At 50.7% G+C, this 6,892-nt stretch overlaps 1 non-coding gene and 1 pseudogene across 1 annotated transcript; both read right to left on the reverse strand.

Moving 5' to 3' along the window:
• Window positions 1-1,965: 1,965 nt before the first annotated feature.
• Window positions 1,966-2,037, reverse strand: Trnaw-cca (transfer RNA tryptophan (anticodon CCA)). Its single transcript has one exon. It is a non-coding gene; the product is annotated as a tRNA-Trp (tRNA).
• Window positions 2,038-3,656: 1,619 nt separating this feature from the next.
• Window positions 3,657-5,268, reverse strand: LOC102904303 (tubulin alpha-1B chain-like; annotated as a pseudogene).
• Window positions 5,269-6,892: the final 1,624 nt, after the last annotated feature.

Below are 6,892 nucleotides of genomic sequence, written 5' to 3' on the forward strand. Positions count from 1 at the left end.
TATGTCTGCATGAGGATGTTGGATCCATCAGAACTAAAGTTACAGACGATTGTGAGCTGCCATGTGGGTGCTGGGACTTGAAATGTCCTCTGGAAGAGCAGCCAGTGCTGTTAACTACTGAGTGACCTCTCCAACCCTAGAAGTCATTTTTTACATTCTTTTGATGAGAAAGAGAGCACTTAAGCATACCACAGTCTCTTCTTCCTCGTTCTTCAGATGTGATACACTGTCCTAGAATTGATGTGTATAATCCTTTTTACAATAAACTTTATTATTTTGAACAAAATCACAGATAAATAAAAACATCATACACCAAAATTAATCAGAATCAACATCTACAGAACTCAATGAACAATTAGAATTGGCGTTCAGAATAGATCAGAGAAGCTTCACATTAAATTTTATACTTTCAATATCAGTATATTTTATGCACTCATCCACTACTTTTTTTTTTTTTTTTTTTTGAGACAGAGTCTTGATATGTAGCCTAGGCTAGCCTTGAGCTTGCAGCTCCCTGCCTTACCGTCCCCAGATCTAGGATTATAGTCCTGCACCACAACAGAGTCATCATTCACATTTCTAAAAACAGATACATATTTCAGTAACAAGTGTATTTACAGGTTGACTATTTCTAAACTGGAAATCCAAAATGCTTCAAAGCCCAAAACTTTTTGACCAGTGACATGATACCTAGGTCAGCTGGAAAATTCTACACCTTGACCTCACAGGACAGGTGGACATCAGATGCAAGAACACTAAGAATATCATAATGATTATCTTCCGACTGGGCACAAGATATATAGGAAATATAAGTGAATTCTGTCTTTGAATTTGAGTCCCATTTCAAGGATATGTAATTACACGTATGCCGATGTACTGGTTAGTTTTATGTCATCTTGACACAAGCCCGAGTCATCTCAGGCTTCAACTGAGAAACTGTCTCCATAAGATCAGGCTGTAGGCAAGCCTTTAGGACAATTTCTTAATTAATGATTGATGGGGGAAGGCCTGATCTGTTGTGGGTGGGGTTGTCCCTGGGCTGGTGGTCCTGGGTTCTCTAAGAAAGCAGGCTGAGTAAGCCATGAAAGCAGGCCAGTAAGCAGCACCCCTCCATGGCCTCTGCATCAGCTCCTGCCCCCAGGTTCCTCCACTCACAGCTTTTGGTGATGAACTATTAGATGGAACTGTGAGTGAAATAAACCTTTTCCTTCCCAAGTTGATTTGGGTCATGGTGTTTCATCACAGCAATAGTGACCCTAAGACAGCCCGCATTCCGAAAGTTTTTGTTTTTGTTTTTGTTTTTGTTTTTTTTTTTAATCTGAAACAGTTCTGGCCCCAAGCATTTCAGATAAAAGATACTCAATTTGAGCTTCATGTTTATAATTTCGATGCAGCAGGCTTTTATTTTCTTAATCAATCTTGGGGTGGGGGTGGGGAAGGAGATTTAAAACAAAGCTATTAAAAAAAACCATCCAGGTCTAATGGTTGTAACCGGACTTGCGGGGCTAAGGATCGGGCACAGAATTTGAAGATATGACCATTGAGGAGGTCATCGCGAGACCAAGAACCGTTTGGAGTCGGGAGCTGAGAAAACGAAGTTCAAGGCAAACAAGGAGAGATCTACATCAGCATTGATAGCTCACGCAGGCCTAGGTAACCTGATGGGGGGGATGGGCGGAGCCCGAGGGGCGAGGCAGGGCTTTGGCATTGGAGGTTGAGTCAGCGGACCGTCCCCAAGGTCCCACCTCGATGCTGCGGCTGCGGCTGCAGCGCCTCCTGTCGGTCATAGGGAGTCATCGCTTTCCCGAGCATTCGGGTGTTCGGTCTCAAGGAAGAGAAAAAGAAGTACTGCCTTCCATGGCGTGAGAAGAACGGTCTAATCCGGAACTCATCTAATTTCTTCTTAAAGCTTCCCTGTACTTTATTCGGCCGTAGTTGGCGAAGGAAAAAAGCAAAAGGCCACCCTGACCCCGACGTGACTTGAACACGCAACCTTCTGATCTGGAGTCAGACGCGCTACCATTGCGCCACGAGGTCACAGCGAGCTAGGGACTCTGCATCGCTAAAGGCCTCGCTCCACCGGCTCGCTCCCGGGCTCTGCTCAGAGGTTCAGGGTAGAGCGCTGTGGCTCGCGGATGCAGGGGAGGAGCTCGGAATCCCGCCGCGCCAGCCCGAACCGCCGCGCGCGCGGGGACCCTCGTTCGGCGACACACATTGGGCTCTTCCTCCTCAGTCTCTCGCGGTGACTCGCGGGACACACAGTGTTGAGGGGACCCTCGCGGGCGAGGGGACGCCGAGGAGGGACGGAGGGATGGATGCTCGGGAGCCGGGGGCCGCCCGGGGACCGTGGGGCCGGGGGACCCGACTGACAGCGGCTGGGAGGCCGCGGGCCCCGCCCTGTAAGATGGCGGCCGCCTAGGCGGAGGGCCGGGGCGGCCGGGCGGGGGTGACGGGACCCGGCGAGCACCGGGCCCAGGGCGGCCGGTCCGGGATGACGGAGACTAAGCGGGCACCGGGCCCAGGGCTGCAGGTCCGGGTGGCGGGGACCAGGCGGGCACCGATGGGGACCAGGGCGGCTGGTCCGGGATGACGGGGACCAAGCGGGCACCGGGCCCAGGGCTGCAGGTCCGGGTGGCGGGGACCAGGCGAGCACCGATGGGGACAAGGCGGGCACCGATGGGGACCAGGGCGACCGGTCCGGGATAACGGAGATCAAGCGAGCACCAGGCACCGGGCCCAGGGCGGCGGGTCCGGGATGACGGGGACCAGACGGGCACCGGGCCCAGGGCTGCAGGTCCGGGATGACGGGGACCAAGCGGGCACCGGGCCCAGGGCTGCAGGTCCGGGTGGCGGGGACCAGGCGGGCACCGATGGGGACTAAGCGGGCACCGGGCCCAGAGCTGCAGGTCCGGGATGATGGAGACCAGGCGGGCACCGGGTGCCAGCGCTGGTTCTTAGTCCGCTGTCCCCTAGTAAGAAACGCGGGGGCGCGAGAGGGCTACGCCCAAGCGAACGGCTTGATAAACCAGCAGGAGGCTTGATAAACCAGCAGGAAAGGCGCGGCAGCTTTATTAACTGTACAAATAAGCATTTCTTGGAGGAAAGAGCAATCGCGGAATAGTCGTCACACGGAAACGCTAGTATTTCCCGGTGCTGTTACTTCGTCCGGATGGTGGCCCCGTGCGTGTACCAGTGCAGAGATCGCACACAGAAAGTATCCGAATTTTCACGGAGGGCAAATACCTAGCCAGCACCATTACCACGTGTACTTTAAAAATGCATATGTGTGAACGCGCATGGTTTTTGGGTATTTTGAAAGCCTTGATAAATACATACTCATAAACTGAGGTACTCTTACCCTCGTAAAATCTACTAAAATGATCCTTTGGATCTATTGAATGTTTCGTAAAACCTTAAAATGTTGCTTACACAAAACAACATTTACAAGACCCTAGGATAAAAAACTTCATCAAACTCTGAAATTTAACATTAGGTACAGATACATAGATTTTAATGATGATTTCCCTCCTAAATAAACTGGCTCATTTAGGTGGCTCACAACCATCTGTAACTTCAGTGCTAGGGGATCTGATGCCCTCTTCTGGTCTCTGTGGGTTGCTTTTTCCCTTCCCCCCCCCTCCCCAGGAACATTCTTTTGTTTGTTTTTAAGACGGAATATTTTTTTAAAAACCCATCAGTGAAATGGATGGCTTGGGTCTATGACAAACCATGTTTAAAGCATAATTCAGTAACTGTATGAACACACACATTGCCACATTACAACTTAACTGATCAGACCACAACCTTCTATGTTGGAACAGAATAAACTTCCCTGTAAAGGCAGCACCTTTGTGAGTTTAATTTGGTATTCTTCTCCTTCTTCCTCATCCTCTCCTTCAACAGAATCCACACTGACTTCCTCATAATCCTTCTCTAGGGCAGCCATGTCCTCACAGGCCTCAGAAAACTCCCCCTCCTCCATGCCCTCACCCACATACCAAAGCACAAAGGCAAGCTTGGCATGCATCAGATCAAACTTGTGACCTAGGTGAGCCCAGGCCTCAGCAATGGCTGTGGTGTTGCTCAGCATGCACATAGCTCTCTAGATCTTGGCCAGGTCTCCACCAGGTACCACAGTGGGAGGCTGGTAATTAATGCCAACCCTGAAGCCAGTAGGGCTCCAGTCCACAAACTGGATGGTACGTTTGGTTTTGTTGGTGGCAATGGCAGCATTGATATCTTTGGGAACCACATCACCATGGTACAGCAAGCAGCAAGCTATGTATTTACCAGGGCGAGGGTCACATTCTACCATCTAGTTGGCTGGCTCCAAGCAGGTATTGGTGATCTCTGTGTGCTACAGAAAGCTGCTCATGATAGACTTTCTCGGCTGAGATGACAGGGGCATATGTGGCCATCTGGATGCAAGGGTAGGGCACAGGTTGGTCTAGAATTCTGTCAGATCAACATTTAGGGCTTCATCAAATCTGAGGGAAGCAATGATGGAAGACACAATTTGACTTATCAACCTATTTAGGTTAGTGTAGGTTGGGTGCTCAATATCAAGGTTTCTACAACAGATGTCATAAATGGCCTCATTGTCTACCATGAAGGCACAATCAGAGTCCTCCAAAGTGGTGTGGGTGTCAAGGATAGAATTGTAGGGTTCAACCACAGTGGTGGAAACCTGGCAGGAGGGGGTCAGGGGGGAGCTGAGTAGATGGAGAACTCCAGCTTGAACTTCTTTCCGTAATCAACAGAGAGCCGCTCCATCAGCAGGGAGGTGAACCCAGAGCCAGTCGTGACCGCCCCCTCCCCCCACAACCCCTACACATCTCCTATCTCCCACCCCCCACTCCCCACCCCGGCAAAGCTGTGGAAAACCAAGAAGCCCCAAAGACCTATGCAGAGGTCAGTTTGTGAATTCAGTCCAAGACAAGGCCGATGGTCTCCTTGTCAATGGTGTAGTGACCAGGATGAGCATAGTTACCTGTGATGAGCTGCTCAGGGTGGAGGAGGTGGCAGTAGGTAGCAGTGTAAACTTCATCAGTAACTGTGGGATCCAGGTCTACGAACACTGCCCGGGGCACATGCTCACCAGTGCCTGTCTCTAAAGGTGTGATATGAGTCATCACCTCCCCCAATGGTCTTGTCACTCGGCATCTGGCTGTGAGACTGGATGCCACATTCCAGGTAGTAGAGTTCCCAGCAGGCATTGCCGATCTGGACATCAGCCTGGCCAACATGGATGGAGATGCACTCACTCATGGCTGCTGCTTCAGGCTGCCCGGCGGATGGTAGAGGCAAGGAGGAGGAGTTGCTTCTTATAGCTCAACTCTTAGGGAGTCAATGAAAGAGAACCTGCGTTTGCTTGTTTTTCGAGACAGGGTTTCTCTATGTAGCCCTGGCTGTCCTGGAACTCACTCTGTTGACCAGGCTGTCCTCGAACTCACAGAGATCTGCCTGCCTCTGCCCCCCCCCCAACAACGCACCCCCTACCCCGATTGCTGGAACTAAAGGGGTGTGCCACCATGCCTAGCTGACCTTACTTTGTAGTTCAAGAGATAGTAAGTAAAAAATAATTACCAGGGTCTCTGGAGTGGAGAGAGGTGTGCCTTTCATCTAGTCTCAGTCTTCCAAGAGACCGATTGGGTTAGAGTGTCCTTCCTTCCTTCCTGTCTCCCAAACCCACACAGCCTTGGCCATGCCAGAGTGTAGGCACAGGAGATCCCAGACACTGGCTTGAATCCCCAACTCTGCTGCGCTTCCTCTTCTGTGACTGGAGTTTAAAACAATTGCAAACGTTGTTGCTCCCAGGAACAGTCCCTGCCATGAGCGCCTCTAAAGTTATTTCTTTTACCTTAGTTAAAAGGAATTTCTTGCCTAAGAAGCTTTTGAAAAAATGCATAATAAACAAACAAACAAACCTGGGCCTGGAGAGATGTCTCAGTAGTTAAGAGCACTTGCTGCTCTTTTCAGAGAACTGGGTTCGGTTCCCAGCACCCATATTTGGCGGCTGACAACAGTTCCAGGGGATCTTTCTCCCCCTCCTGGTGTCCTTGGGTATTGCAGGCACATGGTCCGCTCGGGCACACACACCATAAATTAAAATTTACAACACCTCAAGAATTCGTCGGCTAGATTCAGAGAAGAAGCTTTCTTATCTGAAGGGCTTTGTGTTTTGTTTTGGATCATCAGGTTAAAAGTGCGGGTGGGAGAGGCTGTTTTCTTTGTATCCAATGTTCAAGGCCGTGTGTTTTTCTGGAGAATTATCTCCATACTCTTGGGATAGGCTGTCTATGCTAGATGAATAGGGAGGAACTGAGAACAGTTAGGGAAGTAAAGAGGCATTTTGACAGAAAAGTGGGGATCCGAACTAACTAGAAGGGAGGAGCATTATGAGCCTGTAGGTGACAACACTGATGGAGTTCCTGTCTCCCGCTGTGATTCTGGGAAGGTGTGAGGAATGTTGGGGTGTGCAGACGAGTGCAGAGGGCCTGGGGAAACCTGCAGATGTGGTAGTACTCTGGGGACCCAGCAGCCTTGGGTCCTTAAGCGGCCCAGGTGGAAAGGAGTCCAGGGAAGAGACAGGTGAATGGCCTGGCTCACGCCCATCGTGACTCCCCAGCTTTAGAAGTGTGGCCCCGAGACCCAGGGGCACCCACTGAACTTCCCAGGTCCTTATGTCTCAAGATTTTACCAGGGGCACACAGAAGAAGAGTAAAAATGGAGGTTTTTAAGAAAGGAAAAGCAGGGCTGGAGAGACGGCTCTGCAGTTGCAAATGCCCAGTATCCATGCCCAGCAGCTCACAACTGCCTCTAAGGCCAGCCAGCTCCGGGGGATCTGACACCTTTGGCCTCTATGGGAACACACACACACACACACACACAC

The sequence above is a fragment of the Peromyscus maniculatus genome, chromosome 8, assembly GCF_049852395.1.
Source record: "Peromyscus maniculatus bairdii isolate BWxNUB_F1_BW_parent chromosome 8, HU_Pman_BW_mat_3.1, whole genome shotgun sequence".
Lineage (NCBI taxonomy): Eukaryota > Metazoa > Chordata > Mammalia > Rodentia > Cricetidae > Peromyscus > Peromyscus maniculatus.